General features: G+C 35.0%; 1 protein-coding gene and 1 pseudogene across 1 annotated transcript in view; one reads left to right on the top strand and one right to left on the bottom strand.

The window, feature by feature from the left end:
* Window positions 1–22500, top strand: part of LOC145293278 (uncharacterized) — a 365509-nt gene that overhangs the window by 53090 nt on the left and 289919 nt on the right. The window lies entirely within an intron of this gene.
* Window positions 12119–12235, bottom strand: LOC145293391 (5S ribosomal RNA; annotated as a pseudogene).

The raw sequence follows: 22500 nt of genomic DNA, 5'->3' as shown, positions 1-22500 counted from the left end.
GTCTTTTTTTTTTTTTACTTTGGTTTATTCTTTCTTTCTTCCAAACTAATTCTTGTAATGAAAATAAAAGATTCTACCCATCAGCAGGTCATTTCCTATTCGTGAAGCCAATTACAATGCGTTATTATCATCATTATTATAAAGTTGTATTAATGTTTTTAGCGATATTGAAATGTGTATATGATCATTAATTTTCATTTTTTATGAAATCCTGAAAAACCAAAACGTGGCAGTAAGTAAACTATTTTACGAACTTTCACACACACACACACACACACACACACACACACACACACACACACACATATATATATATATATATATATATATATATATATATATATATATATGAAAGTTCGTAAAGTAGTATAATTCGGTTTGGCAGAGGTGCTAGTCTAGCGGCACTGATGAGTTGTGATACAACAAAACAGGACTGTATGTCGATGAATACTCATCAGTGCCACTAGACTAGCACCTCTCCCAAGCCGAGGATTGAGCATAGAACCATCGCGTTTATAGTCAGCAGTTCTACCAATCGACCCACGGGCGTGGTGCTCGCAAATAACCTCACCAAATGTCTATTTTAAACAAACATCCGTCCACCACTTTATAGAGCTCAAACCGCTTATTTATAAACAAACAGCGAGCCTCGCTTTTTTCAGCCAATTAAGTAGCGGGTGAGATTATTTACAACAGTGCTCTACCCAAAAAGGAGAGGGCTTAAGTTTCTTTAAATCCTTTAAAACTATACAAAAAAAAAAAAAATGTGTCCTCCGCTGGAAAATTATTTTATCAGTACGTCAATTCATTTCCTGCATCGCTTTTACTTATATAGACAAACAATAGTACCAACGAGATTTTATATATATATATATATATATATATATATATATATATATATATATCGGGAGTGGAGTCCGGCGCTGTCCGGCGCTTTGTCCAGTCGTAAAAGCCGCTTAAATATGATATTTCTATATGCCCATATTGTGTATAGATAATTATAGAGCAGTGATTAAAAAAAAAAATATTTGGGTGCCATCAGCTGGAATTGAAACCGAAAGCAAAACTGTAGAATTCAAAGTCTGTGACGTTACCACTGTACTGAAGTGATACATATATGAACTGATTAAAAATAAGCTAAAATGAATGTACAAAATGTATAATGATTTTTTTTTTTTAATTTTGACCTCTTTTTTGACATCTTAAAAACCGGTAAAAAAAAAACATAAGAACGGTCCATAGAAATCCAATAATTTGAGGCCCCTAATGCGGCTCTGCGACTTTTAGTTTCTGAAGAGACAGAGTTTTATTATATGGAAACAGAAAGATAGACAGAAAGACAGACATACATACATAGTCAGTTTTATAAATTAGACTAGCTTGGGTGCCCAGCGTTGCCCGGGTGTTTGCAGGTGTGTTGAGCAAAAAAAAATAAATAAATAAAAGTGGTAGAAGGCAGGCTCGAACCCGTACAGCGAAGGAGAAAAAGAACGTGAAAAAACAACAACAAAACAAAAACGTCACGCCTTTGCCGTCGCGTCTATCGCCACCTCGGAGGGGGTGAACGTTTAAATTAAGGCTGGTTAATCGAAAAGAGGGGATGACTTTCGAAAATATTTATACTAGTTAGCGTATCGTCAGCATTGCCGCTGTTTATCAGGTTCGAACGCAGATCCCGTGATATTATTCTAAGCTCATGATTAATAATCTAATCCAATGTTGATTTCATTGGTTCTCCTGAAAATCTTACTTTCGAAAAGTTTTGTTTTGTCGAGCGCTGCTTTCAATTTCATCTACGGTGAAAGAAACCAAAAATACAGCATGTTAGGTATGATACAGCATTTCACTTTCTAATGAAAAACGAAGAAATTACTCCCTCTCTCCCTCTCTCTCTCTCTCTCTCCCCCTCTCTCTCTCTCTCTCTCTCTCTCTCTCTCTATATATATATATATATATATATATATATATATATTTATATTTCTTTGTATCGTTCTTCTGTCACATCTTCTTTCTTTTTTTTTCTATCTCCCGATTTGTCCTAACAGTCTTTTATATTCTCAATCTCTCTTTCTCTTTTTCTTTCTCCCTATTTCCTTATGTTTTTCTACCTCTTACTCTTTCTCTTTTTATATCTCTAGCGCTTTCTTCTATATCCCTGCCGCTTTATTTCTATCTCTTTCTCGTTATTTTTCCCCCTTCACCATTTATTTCGCATCCCCCCCTCTCTCTCTCTCTCTCTGTTTCTTTCTCGCTATCTATCTATCTATCCATCTATCTATCTACCTTTCCCTTTTGCTTGGTGTCTTTTCCTCTCAACTTCTTCAATCTCCCTCAAACTCTTCCTATTTTTGCCCCTTTTCAGATAGTTTTCCTGTTCTTTTATTAAATAGTATTCCCATCATCACCATCATCATAATCCCCATCGTTATCACAACCATTATCTACTACTACTACTACTACTACTACTACTACTACTAGTAATAATAATAATAATAATGATAATAATAATAGTATTAGAACATTTGTTTTGGTCATTGCATTATTTCTACAATACACTCATTAATAAAGAAAGAAAATTTCAGTCGATTTCAAATCTTTCCTTTCCCTCTAAAGCATGATGGCTGCTGCTACTCGCACTACTAGGCGACTTGTCCTGGACTTCGCTTTTTCCTACTATGCTAACTTCTAATTACGACAACTACACGTTTCGTTGAATTCTTATTTTAGTCAACGGCACATTAACTTCTGAAATAAGAAAACCTTCTTCTTCTTCTTCTTTTTCTCTTCTCTCTTTTTCATTTTTTCTCATTTTTTCACCCTTCTTATTTATAGTCGTGTTATCGTTTTCTTATCTTTCATTTCTGCTATTTCTCCTTTTCACCTTTTCTTCCTCTAACTCTTTTGTGTATCTTCTTTTTTTCTGCTTCTTCTTTCGTTTCGTTTTCTCTCTTTCTCTACTTTTTCAGTTTCTTCCTCTTCCTCTTCTTCTTCATTTGTTAACTCTTCCCTCTTCTTCGTTTTCTATTTCTCACTATCTCTTCGTCCGTTTTCATTCCACTTTCTCTTTCTTTGATCTCGACTTCTTTTTCTCTTCGTACTTCTTTTTCTTTTTCTTCCCTTTCTCCCTCTCGCACTCTTTTTCACTTACTCTCCCTTTCCGTCTCATCCCGTTCATTTTTGTATTTCTCCCCTCCTCGTTTTCTCTTCCTTTTTCGTCCTTTCATCTTCATCTTTCTTCCTACTATCTTCAATCTCTTCAGCTTCTTGCTCTTCTCCTTGTACCGTTATCTCGCTTATCATTATCATCATCATCATCCTCACGACCACCATCACCATCGACAACAACAACAACAACAACAACAACAAAATCAGCTTTAGTAGTCGCAGCATCACCCCAACCCCTCTACCCCCTGGCTCTCATTACAACCACCACCATCGCCCTTACCTTTCCACCTTTGTTACGATCACCTCCCGCCAGACCCCTGCCCTTTTATCGTCATTGTCTTGAATTCCTTCGTCTTTCCCCGAACGGTGGCCACCATCGCTGATGTCACACGTTATTTAGTGCACACGTGTGAAGGAATGCCGCACCAAAATGCAAGAAAATCAAATTGAGAATTATAAAAAAAAAACAAAAAAAAACAGCAAAATAAAAAGAAACATGCAAACGAGTAATCAGTGAATAAAGCACCCCCCCTTCTCTATGAATATGACTACTCCAAAAAGAAGAAGAAAAAAAAAGAAGTTAAATAAAATAATTTTTAAATACTTTTTTAAACGTATAAAACAAATATAACGGCGGATAATTCCGTTTGCATTTTTACGACTGAACTCCCTTCGCGTTCAAATTTGAGCCATACAAACCAACCTCAGAATATAAAATAGAATAAAAACAAAAACTGCTCATAATAACCAATAGCAAAACTATAAAAAATAGTAAAAAAAAAAAAAGGCCGATCCCCCCCTCTGGTGCTAAACTTTTATCCACGCCTATCGCGATCTTCACCATTTTCTTTGAATCAACTCAGCTCCAAAATCTCCTTAGCTCTTATAACTATATAAAAATATTCAATTTTAAAAATTTGGTTTCCAAAATGTAATAAAATTAAAATAAAAAAATATATATTAAAGGAGTGATAATTCCATTCACGACGTTTCTGAAATTTTGAGATGAAGATTGGTTATTCGTATTATTTGGATTCATCGGACTACTGTTCTCATCTCGAGTGTGATTTTCACAACTTTTCGGTCGATGTAACCTCCGATCTTCTTCAGGTTTACCTTGTCGAACTCGGGAATTTGGACGGAATTTCGAGCGGAACCCTTTATTTACTTCATGGGAGTAGCATGCTCTTGTTCCGTCAGCCATAGACCCGTGGTACAATGGTTTGAAAGTCAATTATAAAAAATGATAGTTTCCTGAAGGTTGAAGATCCAATCCTCAATGTAGATGACCGAAAAATACAACTTTCGATAGAAACATTCTCGAGTTCGACAAAATAAACCTGAAAATGTCGGAGGTTACATCGACCGAAACGTTATGAAAATCGCACTCAAGATGAGAACAGTGGTCCGATGAATACAATAGGAATACCATTCATTACGAATTCCATTCATGTTTTTAACGATTGCACTCATTTTAGAACGTCCACATCTGATCCTTGAAAATAAACAATTATTTAAGAAATAAATAAAAAATCGGTCCTAATGTATATATCTATAAAAGTGAGAATATGTGTGAGGACACTTCTCAACCTATATACTCAACAGATTATTTATCTGCAGGCATGAAATTTGGTATATATATTATTCAGACAAATAAAAACGTTATAATAGGTTTTGATACAGAAAAAGTGTTATTAAGAGGTAAAACTTTTTCTGTTTGCTTTTTGACGACTACGCATGCGTGAATGGTTCACATTACAGATTCCTTACGTTGAATATAAGTCGGTTTAAAACATTTTTAAGAAGCATGCTACGCTGGCCTAATGGTTATCGTACTTGACTTACTGTTTTTAGGTTTTGATTTCGATCTTAGCCGAAGTATTTTCTCTATTTTTTCTACCTACAAGAAGCGAACTGTTTAGAAAAAAACAAACAAACAAAAAACAATATACTTGCATACATATGTCTCCGTTTCCGTATGAATTAAAATATGATGTTTATGCGTATTTTACCGCCAGGCAACGCCGGGCGGCCCGCTAATCACCACCTAAAGAAGAAGAAAAAAATGGATAATGACATTTCCCCACCCTTGGTGCCGAAAGACCCCCCCCCTTCAAACCGTGCAGGCCGCACTTATCGCGTTATTACCCATTTTTCCCTCCACCATAAAAGCAGACTGGCAAATCTCTGTCGTCTTTGTCTTTTTCTTAGCCCTAGCGATCCTTCCACCAATTTCCCAGCGCCGGTCGTCTTTTATTCCGGCACCCTAAGGTGAGCAGATTTCTAAAATACCATCACAAAATGAAAGGACGTGACTTTTGAAAAAAAATACAGTTGTCTCCTTCGACGAAACATAATTGAGAACCATAGATAAAAATAAGTAAATATTTTCTTATAGTTTTGCTTTTATGTCATTAGTGAAGCAATTGGGAGAGGAATTGATGATATCCCCCTCTCTCTCCCTTCCTCTCTCTCTCTCTCACTCTCTCTCTCTCTCTCACACACACACACACACACACTTACACACACTTATCACTCTTCTCTCTGTTTCCCCGTTCTCTCTGTTTCTCTGTCGGTCTGTTTCTATCTGCACGTTTATCTGTTTTTATCACTTTCTTTCTATATATGTGTGTATGCATATATGTATTTATATATTCATATATATGCACAAATTTATATATATATATATATATGCGTGTGTGTGTACGTGTGTGTGTGTATGAATTACTAATATGAAAACAATTTAAACACAAAAAGAAATTATCAAAACGAGAGATTTATCAGATTTTTTTCGGATTGACGAACACCTTGATTTCTTCTGAAACAACAACCTTAGAAGCGTCCATTAATTAAGTGGGTTAAACACGGCCTGCTCACTTCCCATATGACCAATGACATCAGACCTTATCCGCCAACATTTATATGACTTACTCAAAACTCATAACGCGGATATCTCTTAAGCCCTATTCTGACTCTGGTAGGTAACCACAACACAATGTTTACAAAATTTATCTGTAAAATCCTACATCCAATATTGAAGCATTAAAATCAATAGTACTAAAAGAATGCAATTTGCTAATTATATTCCAAAGTCTAACGTTACTAATGTGTGTGCTCCCTCGATATCATCAACACATTTATTTGTATCTCTATTCTGTAAACGATACTTATTTTTGCAGATCTAATTTTATGCTAAAGCCCATTTCTAATTCTGAAAACATTCTTAAAGTTGAGGAAATTTGCCACTGCATCCGTTGTATTCAGTTGTAACAATGCAATGTATAGACAAATAAATGGTGCATCCATTGGATCAATCATACGACAAAAAATGGCGAATATTTTTGTGAGGTTTATCAAGGTGCCTTAAATAAATTTCCAGACACTTTTGTACAAGCATTTATAATTGTCGTAATCTTGTGAAAATGCAGAATGTTATGGCTATACATCTTATGAGATGACTAACCAATTTTTTTGATATCAGGTTAAAAAAAAAGTAGCTACAGCAGGAATTGGCATACATTCTACTTAAGCCTGATTGTCACATTGATGAATTTTCAAAATGCAATCTGGTTGAGAGGACACGGTGGAAGAACGATATACAATAAAATTATGGTTTAATCTTGGAAAAATAACCCAAAAATGTATGGAATATCTCCAGCTGCTTTAGGAGCATATTGCATGAATCGGACATTAGATTTTGGTGGCAAAAGAGATGCACTATAAGGAATGATATGGTATGGGAGGACTAAAGTAATAAGAACATAAGCGTTGATTGTCCAAATAAAGAATTTCATGGATAAGGACCGTCGTGTTTCTATACAGACAATAAATGCACAATCAGTGTAGGAACTGCACACGCAATTATTTGTGAGGTACAGAAGATTCAGAAGATTGGCGCGAACGCAGCAGTCCACAACCCTTTTTTTCACAGACTATTCAACCAACATAGACATCAAGATAATTCCTGACCCTCCCTATAATTTTTACCTAAGCTAACATGTTGATCGGAGCTTCTACCATATTATCAATGAGTTACGATTAACTTCTTATTAAATAGGTGGTCAGTTTTGGATTTCATTCCAACTAACCGAGGCAAGAATTATATATATATATATATATATATATATATATATATATATATATATATATATATTTGTTTTTGTTAGCGATGCTTTCTTAGATGAATTCAAGTATTTATATGAATGTGCATTTTTAACTAAATGCGTGTTGGGAATAATTTTCCCATTGACCAATCTGGTACCCCCTTTAATGGGGAGCGGCATATATATTATTTTGTAAAATATAATTATCCGCTGACATGTGTTTCGTCGTCCACGACTTATCAGGGTGGCTGAATCTACCGAGATTCGAAATCGGCACCTCGTGATAAGAAGCCTAAACGTCTACCATGCGGCTAACCGCGCCGGGCTACTAAATGTATCACTTTTACGTAGATGTTTTTTATTTGTTTAACGATACTTTCTTGAATGAATTCAAGTATTTATACGAAAGTGCATTTTTACCTAAATGCTTGTTGGGAATAATTTTCCCATTGGCCAATCTTGTACCCCCTTTATTGGGGAGCGGCATATATATTATTTTTAAAAAATATATTATTTTGTAAAATATAATTATCCACTAACACGTGTTTCGTCGTCCACGACTCATCAGAGTGGCAGAATCTAGCGAGATTCGAAATCGGCACCTATTGTATTATTATGTCAAATGTTCATCAGCTCTCCAATCACAAGTAGAAGTAGAGGAAGAGGAACAATTAAAACAATAAGAATGGAAAATGAAGTCACAAAAACTATATATTGGTAAATATAGAATCGTTCATTTATTCAATAAAGATATACAAACATTTAGTTGGGAGATAGAGGGGAATCTTTATACCAATGCATTTCGAAGTCTAATGCTTCTCATCAGAAGAGTAGAGAAGATTCTAGATAAAATAATAGGGATGCGACGTCTAGCGTTGGATTCATCAGGAACGGAATAAATCAATTAAATTATAGATGATGTTTGGGGGAGTTATATCGAATTCTAAGATAAAGGAGGAGCATATTATATAGAGTGTAACGCAAAAAGGGGTATAGAGTCTCTATCATAGTCTTAAATGCAGGTAGTTGATGTTTTAAGGTTCAAGGGGAGATATAGGGTGGATGGGTGGTAGTTCTATTTTATCGATATGTACGGTGTATATTATCTACGCAGACGTATTTTATTGACAGATGCAACCGATACGACAACGGCACTTTGAAACGGTGTATAAATTCAGGAGAAATATTATGATGATGACTTGAGGTCCGGAGGTGAGTTAAAGGAGTAAGTTAGGAGGCGGGTATATACTAGCACACTACCTGAGAATTCTTCCTTCAAACTCCTCGGCTTAATATTCACGGCTAATATTATCTGGAAAAATACTTTGAGGACATTAAGAAGGTTGGTGCAAAGAAGGTGGGTACTCTCTACCTTGTTAGAAGACTACTCATATCCAAGAGTATCCTATAACTCTATGAAGCCTTCATTCACCCATGCATGGAGTAATGTTACCACATCTGTGCTGGTACATCTACAACTAGTTTCTCACTCTTGAATAGGGTCCAAACAAGAGTCTTCAATCTAATATGTCGCAAATTGTAAACTTAATTCAAACCCTTGTCCCATAGCCGCAATGTTGTATCCCCGTCCTTGTTTTATGAGTATTTTAATGGAATATATTCTGATGACCTCATTACATTTATACTAATTCAACGTACATATCTACGGCAGACATGCTTAACAATGGCGCCACACCCCTTCAGTGGTGAGGTCTATAAATTTAAATTTATTTATAATAAATTAATAATAATTAAAATTTTTATATAAAGAAAGTTTCTACTCTAATAGTTCCTTCCCTTTAACAACTAGACTTTGGAATTCCTTTCCTTCGACCTACTTCACTGACTGTGCTGATATGCAACACTTTAAATGTAATGTAAACCAACACAGCATTGTCCCAAGTAGTAACCCCTCACATCTAATTATCGATATGATTCTTTTGGTGGAGGGGGTGAACGTGAGTAACAAAAAATCAAATAATGCAAGTTCCACTCCTTTACAGTAGAGATCCGTAGGTGTAAGAAAACCTTTTACTCCAATAGTTTCTTTCCCAGAACTGCAAGTCTTTAGAACTCCCTTCCGGGATACTGCTTTCCGAACTGCACTGATATGCAGAAGTTCAAGTGTAATGTGACAAATATCTTTCTACTCATCTCCCTTCATAATGCCCTCGCAAATTGTCCCCGATAGTAGCCCCGCTACTTCAAAGTGGCACTGTGCCTTGTTTGGGGTGAAGATTGAATAATAACAAAAAATGATACAAATGTGCCTATATTCTTTCCTCCTTTATTTCTTTCTCTTTATCTGTCTATCTACTTCTTTTTATTAGTTGCAGTACTCATAACGGGTTTAAGCAGTTTCGATGATAGAGATTGATATATACAGAACGTAGACAAAGAATATACATATATATATATATATATATATAGAGAGAGAGAGAGAGAGAGAGAGAGAGAGAGAGAAAGAGAGAGAAAGAGAGAGAAAGAGAGAGAGATAAAGAGAAAAAAGAGAGAAGGAGAGAATAGAGCACAAATTTACGATTGTAAATTATATTATGTGAATTTATTGGTCGACGGGATACACAAATATGATTTATTTAAATTTCCTTAATCCCCAAATTTTCAAAGAAATGCTTTCTTCTATACCTGTAGAAGATATTAGCACATAGATATTAAAGCGAAGCAATGAATTTGATGATATTGGCATAAATTGAAAACTAGTCATCAATGTAAAAAATGTTTTTACTGCAAAGATCTCATACAATGGAGAAAAGGAAATGAAAAATAAAATGACAAATTTAAAGTCAAATATTAAAATCCAGACGAAATGATATGGAGAAGTTAAGTATTTTAAAGACGAAATGATGAGAAGAGTTAATGATCCCATCAGAAGAAACCAAAATTATATTGTTGACAAAAATAATTTATATCAAAATCCAAAATGTGTGGAATAAGGTTTGTGGAAAAATCAGTATGTAAGCAGTCGAGTAATGAAGATTATTTCGAATCGTTAAAGATGTTTTCATTGATGGATAATTCAGCTAATATTTAGATATGTACACACACACGTACACACACACGTACACACACATATCTATATATGTACGTCCAAAGATGGAGTACTGCTGCCACATCTGGGCAGGAGCTGCTAAAACAACCTATCCTGCCTTGACAGAGTACAAAATAGTCTTCGTGGTTTAGTGGGGGATGCCCCTTTCTCTTCCCTGCAACCTCTCTCCCACAGAAGAGACGTTGCGATCCTGTCTTTGTTTTATCGTTATTTCCATGGCAGGTGCTCGTCTGAGCTCCAAACCCCTGTTCCCCCTCGCCAATCTTTCACGAAAAACACCCGTTTGGCTGAAACTACTGCCAATAATTTTCCCACTCTTTATCTGTGCCTAAATCCAAACGTAGATTCCATGAGCAAAGCTTCTTTCTTAGAACTGCACGCCAGTGGAACTCTCTTCCGCTTGCGTGTTCCCCACCTTACTACAACTTTGGCGTCTTCAAGTCCAACATAAACAAACTCCTGACAAACCGCCCCCTTAAGTAAGACACTTTATCAAAACCCCCAATACTAATGATTACTACGATACTATCTCATTGATTACTGTACACGCAATAACCCTTATCCCTGAGTGGCCTTCGGGCCTTGATAAGTGGTGACCCCCATGTAATATATATATATATATATATATATATATATATGCTTTTATCTTATACTAATTTCTACTTTTCTGTAACCTTTATTGTCAGCTCATACTGTGTTGTATGTTATTTTGTCCTCAGTAGCCTTTATTTAAGGTCAGACTCTTCAACTTACTTTCTTCACATTTACCCACCCACTTTGCCCAATTCATTTTACCTTGTCACTCTTCTTAATTAACGTCTCTCTTCTTCTTTTTCTTCTTCTTAGTTGTTCTCTTACTCTATCTTTCCAACATTCGATCTATGCAACTTGTTTGCAAATGAACTGACACGGCTCGGCCTTCAACTCCATCCGGTCTTCTGTCCGGATCGACTGACCCTTTGGCCATATGATTCCCTTTTCCCCCGTTCATCTCATTTAACCCCACCATTCTCTATTCTCTGTTCTTCACTCCCTTGCTCTCCATCAATTCCTCCATCTCTCTCCTCACATTTTCTTTTCACGCCCCTCTCCTCATTTATGGATAGGTGGGCGGGATATGTACTCGACCATGTTCCGAACAAAACAACCCATAATTAATAATCAACAGCTCCCATCTTTTTCGAAACATGAATAAATTCGCCCTTCTTCAATGTAATTGATCACACTCAGATTAACAGCCATTCATTTCAGACAGAGAAATCACGCGCACGTGCGCGTTCGTACACACACGCTCCCGCATATAAAAACCAAACCCACCTCACATCCATAGGCACGTAACACGCTCAAGCGGATTCACATAAAAGAACTCATTGCGCACTAACTCACATCTCCGTTCCATTTATCTATTAGTTTTGCAGCCTACTATTCAATACCGGTTAGAACACGTTGAAAGAATCTATCGTTTCGGATTTTTGCTTCTCCTAGTCTAATTGTCAAAATCAAAGCATCATTATTTATTCTATATAAATAAAACAATAGATATATGTATGTGTGTGGATATGTGTTTAACCGACACACTCTTAAACTAGAGATCATAGAGGCGCTCCTTCAGTTTTTGACAGACTATAGATACCCATGGGGTGCCTGTGCGTGAAATTTTTGTGGCAACAGGTGCACAATCTCCAACCATTCCTCTCCTGAGAAGACATTGTTAAATACCAGTGGCAAGTGAAGTGTATGTACAGCGCGGCTGAAAACAAATGCCGAGATAAGCGGAGAACACATACAGCGCCTAGAGTTCTCAAATAGTCACCCATCTGGTACTAACCAGGCTCAACATCGCTTAACTTCGGTGATCTGACGAGAACTGGTGTGACAATGCGATTAGACCGTATATACAGATCATACAACACTGACATGAAAAGAAATAGTATTCCTACAACAGGAATCGTTTGTAATGAATAAAATCTTTGTTTGGATGGCCAAATAACATGTGCAAAAAAATGTCAGCAACTTGAAAAGCAAACTATTCATTTCAAGTTGCCAACATATTTTTATTAGTTTTACGCATGCAAAAATTCAATTATAGATAGAATCAGTTTAATTTTAAATCGTTCTGCCGCTGAAGTGCTCAATGTTTTTAATCGGCTCTACCTGATATTACCTAAGACGTTTTTGTTTTTTTACTTTTGAAATCAGAAAAATATATTCATCTGCATGAATCATAATATATCTTACAACCCGTAAGAAAAATCGCAACATTCATATATATATATATATATATATATATATATATATATATATATATATATATATATATATATATATATATATATATATATATATATATACACACTTTTATGTTTTAAAATTAACTAAATGCATAAATTACAAATATATGTATATGCGTCTGTGTTTATATCTATATAGATGTATTCATACACGTCTCTAAATTGTCTGGCGGATATTCAGTTGGGAGATAGATAATTCTTCCTAAAAAAACAAAACCTTCCAGACGAAGTAACTCACACCAAATATAATTATCGCTAGCAAAATAACAAAACTCAACATAGGCATACACATGGGCAGGGACACACACACAACACACAAACACACATACACATGCACACACAAACATATATATATATATATATATATATATATATATATATATATATATATATATATATATATGAAGCATAATTGATTTTTTGCTATATATATTATAACTTATATATAAAATTATATATAAATATTTGTATACATGCATGAAACAAAATGTTAAATAAAATTCGTTTAGGTATGTAAACTATTTGATATTTGCGTGCTGTGAAATTATCTCTAGCGAGTAGATCAGCGGAAGTTCGCCTCATACTCATATGTGCGCTGGCCGTGTTTTGTTTTAAGGTAACATACCTACATGAATGCACATGCTGTTTCATTTATAGATGCTCTTCTGTAAAAAAAAAAAAAAAAAAAAAAATTGACACGAACAGAAATTCCTATGTTCATTCAACGATCAAAATGTTTTATAAACCTACACAGTGTGAACCGAAAGGCTGGCCGGCGAGTAAAGCCTCTTTGAGCGATACGTGGCCATATGTTAAAACAAAAGGCTTCCATTGATTTGTGACGTTCATTACAAATAGCTGCATAAAAATAAACGAGCCACCTTTCTTTTAAATCTACTTTGATGTTTGCACGGAAGTCACGACCAGGTGCATATTCAAAGCAAATGTATATATATATATATATATATATATATATATATATATATATATATATATATATATATATATATATATGTATATATATACTACATCCAACAGATGCCCCCCACTAATAAGACATCTGGACGGAAGATCCGATCGCCAACCGTTTACTCCCATTGCGAGTATCATATATATATATACATATATATGTGTATATATATAATATATATATATGTATATATATATATATATATATATATATATATATATATATATATATATATATATATATACTAGATAATCTATCTGGCGTTGCTTGGGAAACATTACTTTTATTCCTCCTTCTTCTATGTTTTTTTTTGCTATAACGTAATACATGATGTCATGTATGATGGCACCATACATGACACCGTCTGCTATGACTTAATACATGATATATAGTGCGCATACAATACATCATCTTCTATGACGTCATATATGACGTACACTGTAAACAAACAAACTAGACAGGAGTAGATACGAGCTTTTTTTATAGTTGGTAAAAAGGGCCCCTTTAGATTATAAGTCTGTTATGTAGGGAAGACAAGTATGAACGATATTTTAAAAGTAATGCCCCCTATTTTTCATTTCGCACGAATAGCTCGGAGAAGATTGTAAATTGCATTGTTAAAATGAATTAACGCATGCATTCACAACCTGAGAGCTTCATCTCTCTGTTGCAGATATTGAGGGTTTGAGACTCTAAGTAGAAATATATAAGAGCACAACTGATTGATGACTCCGGTTAGCCTCTTGAGACAATGGATGCCCCTTTAAGCGTAGCTGCACGAATAATTGTGAAGCAACGGTTGCTGAATCTCCAAACACCTCACTTGAATCGGTATTGCTTGAATCCAGTGGTAAGGAGAAGTGCTAGACGACTGGAAACAATGATGGAATAAGCGGAAAGCATATCCATCGCCTGGAATTCCCGAATACTCACTCATTTAATACTAACCAGGCTTTACGTTGCTTAACTTTGGTGATCTTACGGAATCCGGTGTGTCTACGTGATTATGCCGTTCATAGACTACAATAGGTCGCTTGTTCTTTCATATAATTTTCACGTCTGAAAATAAAACATCGTTACTTGTTTCAACTCGAGTTGTGATTTTAGTAGCATGAAAAATCTTTTACCAAAACTGCATTATATACCCAATGTTTAAATCAATTAACCGAGGCAACGTCTAAAAGGGCTATTTTAAGAGCCTATATTTTAAAACGTGCGTTTCGTTCCGCCCCTGAACAGTGTCCCTCCAGCTCTCAATATTCTAACTGATCCATCCGGTTTTATGTTTTCCTTTCCCCTGTCCGACACATTTGAGCTTTTGCATGCTTTATAACTTTCCGTGTTCATCCTGTTTAAAAAAAAAAAACCCTCAATACGCAATAGTAATGTGATTTATATGATATTATGAAATCATATTTTGGAGATGTAATCCAGCATCCATGAAGACAACAAAAACAATCAGAAATATGACATCAAACAAGACGTGTTGGGATAGTATATAGAATAATAGTACTTTCTTTAACTCTCTCTCTCTCTCTCACTCTCTCTCTCTCTCATTCTTTCATATATATATATATATATATATATATATATATATATATATATATATATATATATATAAAGACCTGTAAATGGAGATGCTAGGGGCGTGCAAGCACCTACCTCTTTTATTTCTGTTTAAAAAATGCTCTTTCAGAGGAATGATTGCCCCACCGAGACACCGTTTTATTCATTTTTTCACTTTTCCACCTGTCATGAAAAGGTTGTCTGCACCTCATAAAACAGAACCACATGCACGCACTAAAACACCTAAAGATTGAACGGCGTCATACAAAAATCGATCTTTAATAAGAACAGAGGACTATGAGTGCTTTTATAACAAAATGCCGCGTATAAAAAAATAGTTTGTATTTTTCTGAGTAACACCCTTAAATGAGTGGAAAGTTACAATTTAAATGAATATGCTTATTTCAAAAACGCCTGCATCTTTACTGCTTTTTGAAGCATAATCTCTCCCCCCACACACGCATATATATATATATTTATAAAAGTGAAAGTGTCTGTGTGTATGTCTGTCTGTCTGTCTGTGTACATTTCCCTACAAAATATCTCTGTAAATTTTCAGTCTACAGACTCGAAATTTGATATTCAGGGTACTCAGATTTGGGAAAATCTTTGTAATCCGTTTTCCGCCAAACATTTGGCTGTTAAGGGGTCAAATTCAACGTATATATAGTAAGTTATGAAAATATATGTGGCAGTTAAGTAATATATATATATATATATATATATATATATATATATATATATATATATGCTCATGTGTCTAATTATATTTTGATACGTATAATATTAATCTTCATATTGATAACATCTATAATATTCTCATAAAGCTCTTTCTGTAGGATTGAAGCTTTTGTATAAGGTTTGCCATATTTATTCGGCTCTTCCTATCTTCCTATTTAATTTAAATATATTAGCTTTTATTTCCTACTCTCTCTAACTTCCCCCCCCTCTCTCTCTCTCTCTCTTTCTTTACACACACAGCCACATATGTCATATATATATCCATACATATATATATATATATATATATATATATATATATATATATATATATATAGAGAGAGAGAGAGAGAGAGAGAGAGAGAGAGAGTTGCTTTAAAACAAGTTTTGTGAACGGTTCGTATTTACCCATCGAAAAATACGTGTGTGCATACTGCGTGTTTGTGTTTGTGTGTCCGTCTCATTAAAAAGAAACGCAATCGACAAGACTTGTTTTCTCGTCATGGCTTCTCAACGGAAGAGCCGCCCTTCCCCCGCGGGAACCGAGCGGAGACGCTAAAAGATCTCCGCCGTGTGTGTAGCTTCTACTTCTTTGCGTGTGGCTTCGTCTTTTTTGTGCGTAGCTGCGCTGTCTCTCTGTTCGGAGACGTGTTTTAATGGCCTCTTTTTCTTCTTTTCTCTTTTTTATTCTCTTCTGTTTCTTGTTTTATGTTTTGCGTGTGTGCAAGATCTTTCCTCGGTGCAGTTTGCGTACAAGCGCACGTTGCAGCGAAGAGTGAAGATGCGGCCAAGCGCGCATTCTAAACCCCATCTCCCATCATCTCTATTGTCCTCGAGTGTGCGCGTGTGTTCGATCCCCACCCCTTCACACAAACAGCGACGCCACGTGCTGCACGCCTAAAACAGATCCACCGCATGCCTTTGAAACAACCACACGCAAAATATCATAATTCAGCAAGAATGCGTGTGTGAAAAAAGTGCGATAGCTTCGAAAATACTGCCCTTGTTTCAGACTAGCTGGGGCAGTCCAGATGCTATTTGGATTTATTTAGACTACGTTTCTCATCTTGAGTGTTTTTTTTCACAGTGTTTCGGCCGATATAACATATGCCCTTCTTCCGGTGTCTTTTGTCGACCAGCAGTGACCGGGTAGCCGTCTACAGATTTCGCAATTATTTTCTTTGTATCGCGTGTACTGAGGATTAGATTTCAAACCCTCTAAAAATATCACTTACAACTGAATTTTACCTAGTACCTTATCCATTGCGTCGCAGGTATTTGAATTCGACAATAGACAGGTGAAGAAGTTCGGAGGTTACATCGGTCAAAACGTTGTAAATAATACTCAAGATAATCACAGTCGTCCGAATAATGCATATGAGCTGTTTACGCTAGTCTGGTTCAAGGTTAATATTTCGGAAGCCTTTAAAGTGTTTGGAAATTTTCGCGTACCTATTTTTGATTAATTATGATGTTTGTGTGTGTGGTTGTTCATGGATGGTGTGAGGAGGCGAATCCGTTCTATCTGTGCAACATATGGTGTCGGCGTTTGTGTGTATGGGGAAGGTGCGAAAAATAGTCCGAATAATAGAAATAATAATAATTATTAATCCTCATTTTTATTAAATTCTGAAGCATAAGTTCAGAAAGATTTTTTTTCTTTATTCTTTGCCATTTTTTCAGCTCGAAAAAGGCACAGTGCCACTAAGTCGTAAGGAACTACTATTTGGGACCAGATTTGCAGGGATAATATGTAGGGAGTTGGGCAGCGAGTAGAGAAGCAGGTGCATGGAAGGGAATACCCATTTCTAGCAGTTCGAAAGAAGAAGCCATTTGAGTAAAAGGCTATAGAGCAGCTAGGGATCTATACAGTGCAGTGGTGGGATTTTTCTGTTTGTTTGGTTTGTTGCGGATATTTACGTCGGAGAGATACTAGTGATTTGCGTTCGTTCGAACACTTACCATTAAATACTTATAAAACAGGCCCAGGAATGCCACTTTTCGGCGATGAGACAGAGATTGGGGTTTGGTTGACACTGCGGAACCTATTAAGTTGGCAACTCAATTTTCTTTTAATTCCAAGAACATGAGACACGTAACGGATTCACCAACCCAGACGCGACAACAATAATCCATGCAGTGACTTTGTACACTTGCAGGATATTCTCAGGTTTGAGTAACCTTTTTGCATTGTAGAGAGAGAGTCCACTTTCTTTGAAGCAGCCGTGGCAATTAGTTCAATGTATTTTTTCCAGATCCGCAGTCTAGAGCTTGTATATTAGTTCTTTTGAAGTTCTATAAAACCTAGAATCATTGTCTCCGCAGTTTTTGTAATAATTATATTTGCATTTACGGAATTATTGGCCACTGGCTTCGATTAAGGAAGAATATCTAATTATGAGAGGTAAATATTTATTATTCTTTATTGGGATTCTTTGAGATGAGTACTTTGTATATTTTATTTATTTATTTATTCGCAGGCATCTTTATAGTTGTTGTTTCACAACGTTTCGGCCAACTATTCCTCTGGCCTTCATCAGGTGGTTAACCGTGACGGGATAGCAAACTGAATCTCTTAATTGTATCCTCAGTAATTACTGCCTTCCATAGTTGACGTATCATCACGGTTTGGCCAAGTAATCCTCTAGCCAGCTTTGGGTAAGTTTGAAACCGTTATCTTCGGACGATGCTTATCTGAACCCTAGGATACAGTTACGAGATTCAGCATTCCTATTTCTTCGCAGTTAACAATCTGACGAAAGCTAGAGGAATTGGTGGCTGAAACGGCATGAAACAGCAACTATAAAGATGGGGATAACATTCCGCAAATAAATAAATATATGGAAATATTCAAGCTAAGACTAGTGTACAAGTCCTGTCCCTAATGACGGAGCATATTCGTCTTCATCAGTGTTTGCACTAATATTGATATAAAATCTTTGATTTACGTCAATAATTATTTTTTTCATATATGTCTGAAGAGCCAAAAGAAATATTTGACGTTGATTTTTTATTTAGTCTAAAAGACTTCTTTTCGTATCGATCGAAATGTTTTCGCTCAGAGAATAGTAAAAGTAACGTTTTCATTGTGTTACATGACAGATGTATATTTATTTGTGAACGAACTATACACCTTATTTATCCGTTACTGCAAATAGCTGTTGGCATAATCACTTACCACAGTGCTCAACCTAAGATAGGGAGATTAAATAATTATTCGCAGAGAGCTTTTTAAACTTTAATGTCAGCCACTATATATGAAAATACTTTTATGAAATCAACAGTGGGTTCTCTACAGTAATTTCTTTTCCAAATTGTAACAACTTATTAATCAACCAATCTGATCAATTGCTTTTTTTTCCATGTTTCCGCTTCTCCGTCGTTCTGTCTGACATCTGTGTGCCTCTTTTTACACGCAACAGAATTAAGACAATCGTTCAAACCATATGTAGTCTTTGATGGTACAATAGTTAATAAGCAGATAGTACACACATACGCATGCCATTTATATGTGTGTGTATGTCAACGAGTACGTGTGTATTTATGCGTGTATATATATATATATATGCTTATTTGCATATCTTTATATATATACCTTTATATATTATATATACCTTTATATATACATATATGTATTATATTTATATATACATATATGTATATATATATACATCTTTATATATATATACCTTTATATATACATATATATATATATATTATGGTAGTAGGGTTAAGTATCCTAGCAATACATCCAATCAAACAAAATGTGTCTACCAAAAAGTGCTCAATGAGTAAACAGAGCAGGTATATTTAATTTATTTATATAAACATTGATGGCTACATATTTACATACATGTTTCTGTAATCACCCGTTACTGGGGAAATTACGCCTTCAGGCCAAGAGTTTTCAAGGGTAATTCTTGGCCTGAAGACGTAATCTCTCCAGTAAGGGTGATTACCGAAACATGTATGCACATATGTAGCCATCAATATTTGTATAAATAAATCTAATATATATATATATATATATATATATATATATATATATATATATATATATATATATATATATATATATATATATATATATGAGTTTATGGAGTGTGAACGACTGTTAGAATTGAACATTACAGAATTCTACCTATCGACCTTTAGATTTGTATTGATTATTGAATTAACACACTATATTAGATAGAAAGCTAGACAGAGAAAGAGAGGGAAGTTGAGTCTCATGTGGAAGTGAAGAGCTGCCCGCTTTACTACCACGTATAGCGAACTCAGCGCACATGTGGCCACTAAACAAACATCTGAAAAGAACACAATACATCGTAGCTCCTACGGCTTGAACTGTTTTTCACATCATATCCCAAACTTTGTTCTAATTTGAAAACTAAATTATTTTCATGCCTTCTCTATCTACCTCTCAAATATATTATAGAATAACCTTCTAGGCTTACTTCTTCAGCATTATTTTGTACATACGATCCTTTCGGTTCATGACAAAACAAATTTGTCTTGATATCATTCCGATTATTATAGGAGCAACTGGACTCATGAAAAAGAATTTCAAAAACTACCTTGCAAATATACCCGTTTAACTAAGTGCAAGAAAGCTTGACAATTTCTCTTAAGAAGACAGTCAGAATCTTAAAAAAGATATATCGGTTGGATAATCTGAGTTAGCAGGTGAATGTTTGACATCCGCTAGGATTCTCCATCCCCAGCCCCAGCCTGAATAAAATGATAAGAAAAATAACATAAAGTGAACTCAGGTTAAGTTCTAATTTGATGAATTGCAGCCTAACAAATAAAACTAAGAAATTGTCACAGAAAATTCTAACTTTTTTCTTGATTTTTTTTTTTACTTGGGAGTCACCACATATCAAGGCCCGAAGGCTACTCGAAGATAAAGGTGAATGAATGTAAGTTCGTAGTGTTGTAATCACTAAGGTTTTAAATTGGGTAAAATTTGATTATTTATGGGGACAACTTAACAAGAACTTGTTTACATTTACTGGGAAAAAGATCAAATTAATTAGGCATATTGCTACACACACGTATACATATATATACTTATATATATATATATGTATATATATATATATATATATATATATATAGTCTTCGAAGTTTTTTAACCTTTAAAACTAGACAAAAACAAACGTATTTAATTTTTATATCTTTTATCATTCGTTAGAAAACTATTTAGTCAGTAATTCATTTAATCACCTGCAGTCAATGCATCAACTTGTTCTATCGAATTCACTATAGTTCTAATATTAATTTAAGAGATAATCAGCTGTTTACCATGAAACACTGTTTCGGGGTTATATATATATATATATATATATATATATATATATATATATATATAGTTAGTTAGTTAGTTAGTTAGATATCATTGAGGATATCTTTATGTTAAGCTATTGCTCTCACTATGAAGTAGAAGGGAATATATTAGAAAATATATTGTCTGTATTTTCTTCCATACCAATTACCAACTGCATGTAGAGATTGAGTACTTTACGATAGGCAACATGTCAGGAGTGCCCCACTTTTTATAATGTAGTAAAGACAATCATGATGCTTATATTTGTTTTCATTCATATTGACTGAATCTGGTTGCAAATGTTTTGCTATGCTATTTTGTATAACTTGAGATTTTCTTAATAAATTACTCTATTTTTAAGCACTATTATATAAAGACGATTACGATTTCTGACGTTTTTACCTTATGAATGCAAACGTTTCTTGAATTATTACATGTGTATGTGTGTGTTTATTTGTATATAAGTATATCTATATGTGTGTGTGTCACGTATTTATCTATATATATGATAACGATATATAGATTGTAGGCGATTTGATATCTGCCGTGAAAGCTTTGACAAGAAAACAGTTCCTAGAATTTGACCAAAATGCAAAATGGTAAAACCATCGCTCAGTTCGGCATCCTGGTAGATAAGATGGTAATGAAAGAGTGCTTTCTCCTCCGTCAGATCAATCGACAGATACTAAACAATTGAGATTGATGGCCACTCGGTAAAGGCGACGAAAAAAGGGAATCTAGATGTGAAATTAATTGCAACAAACACATTCAGCCAACACTTTTACCCAAAATAACAAAAACTAAATCTACAAAAAAAAAACAAACAAAAAAACAATATTACTCCAAGGTTAAGTGTAATCCGACTGACACCCATCTCTATTTAAAAAAAAATAAGTGCATTCTGGTTTGTTTAGTTGTGAATTCTAGGAAAACATTGGTGGCAGATTGGACTGGGGAATTCAAGCAATCACTGACTCACACTTTCGCAGTTCAGAGCATGGCTTTTGTTAAGTGGACCATTTTGCATAATGGTAGGCGTACTCGCATAATGGGCCGTGGAACTCAGGTTTGATCGTCTCATAATAAAGCTAAAAGTGTTTACTTTTATGCCCCACTTGCTGAGTACTCAGTGTTATAAGGGGACGAGCAAGGGAAATGGACTAATAAAAGAATGGAATTACGCTACACCTCGATGTGGCAACTAATGATGCGCTACTATAGTCGGAAAGTTACCTTAGCTTTGTTAGAAACCGCCTCGTGGTCCTTTGCAAGAGTATTAAAATAGT

This window comes from Euprymna scolopes, chromosome 14, assembly GCF_053919585.1.
Source record: "Euprymna scolopes isolate OS-2025 chromosome 14, ASM5391958v1, whole genome shotgun sequence".
Lineage (NCBI taxonomy): Eukaryota > Metazoa > Mollusca > Cephalopoda > Sepiida > Sepiolidae > Euprymna > Euprymna scolopes.
This window is presented reverse-complemented; position numbering and strand designations above follow the sequence as displayed.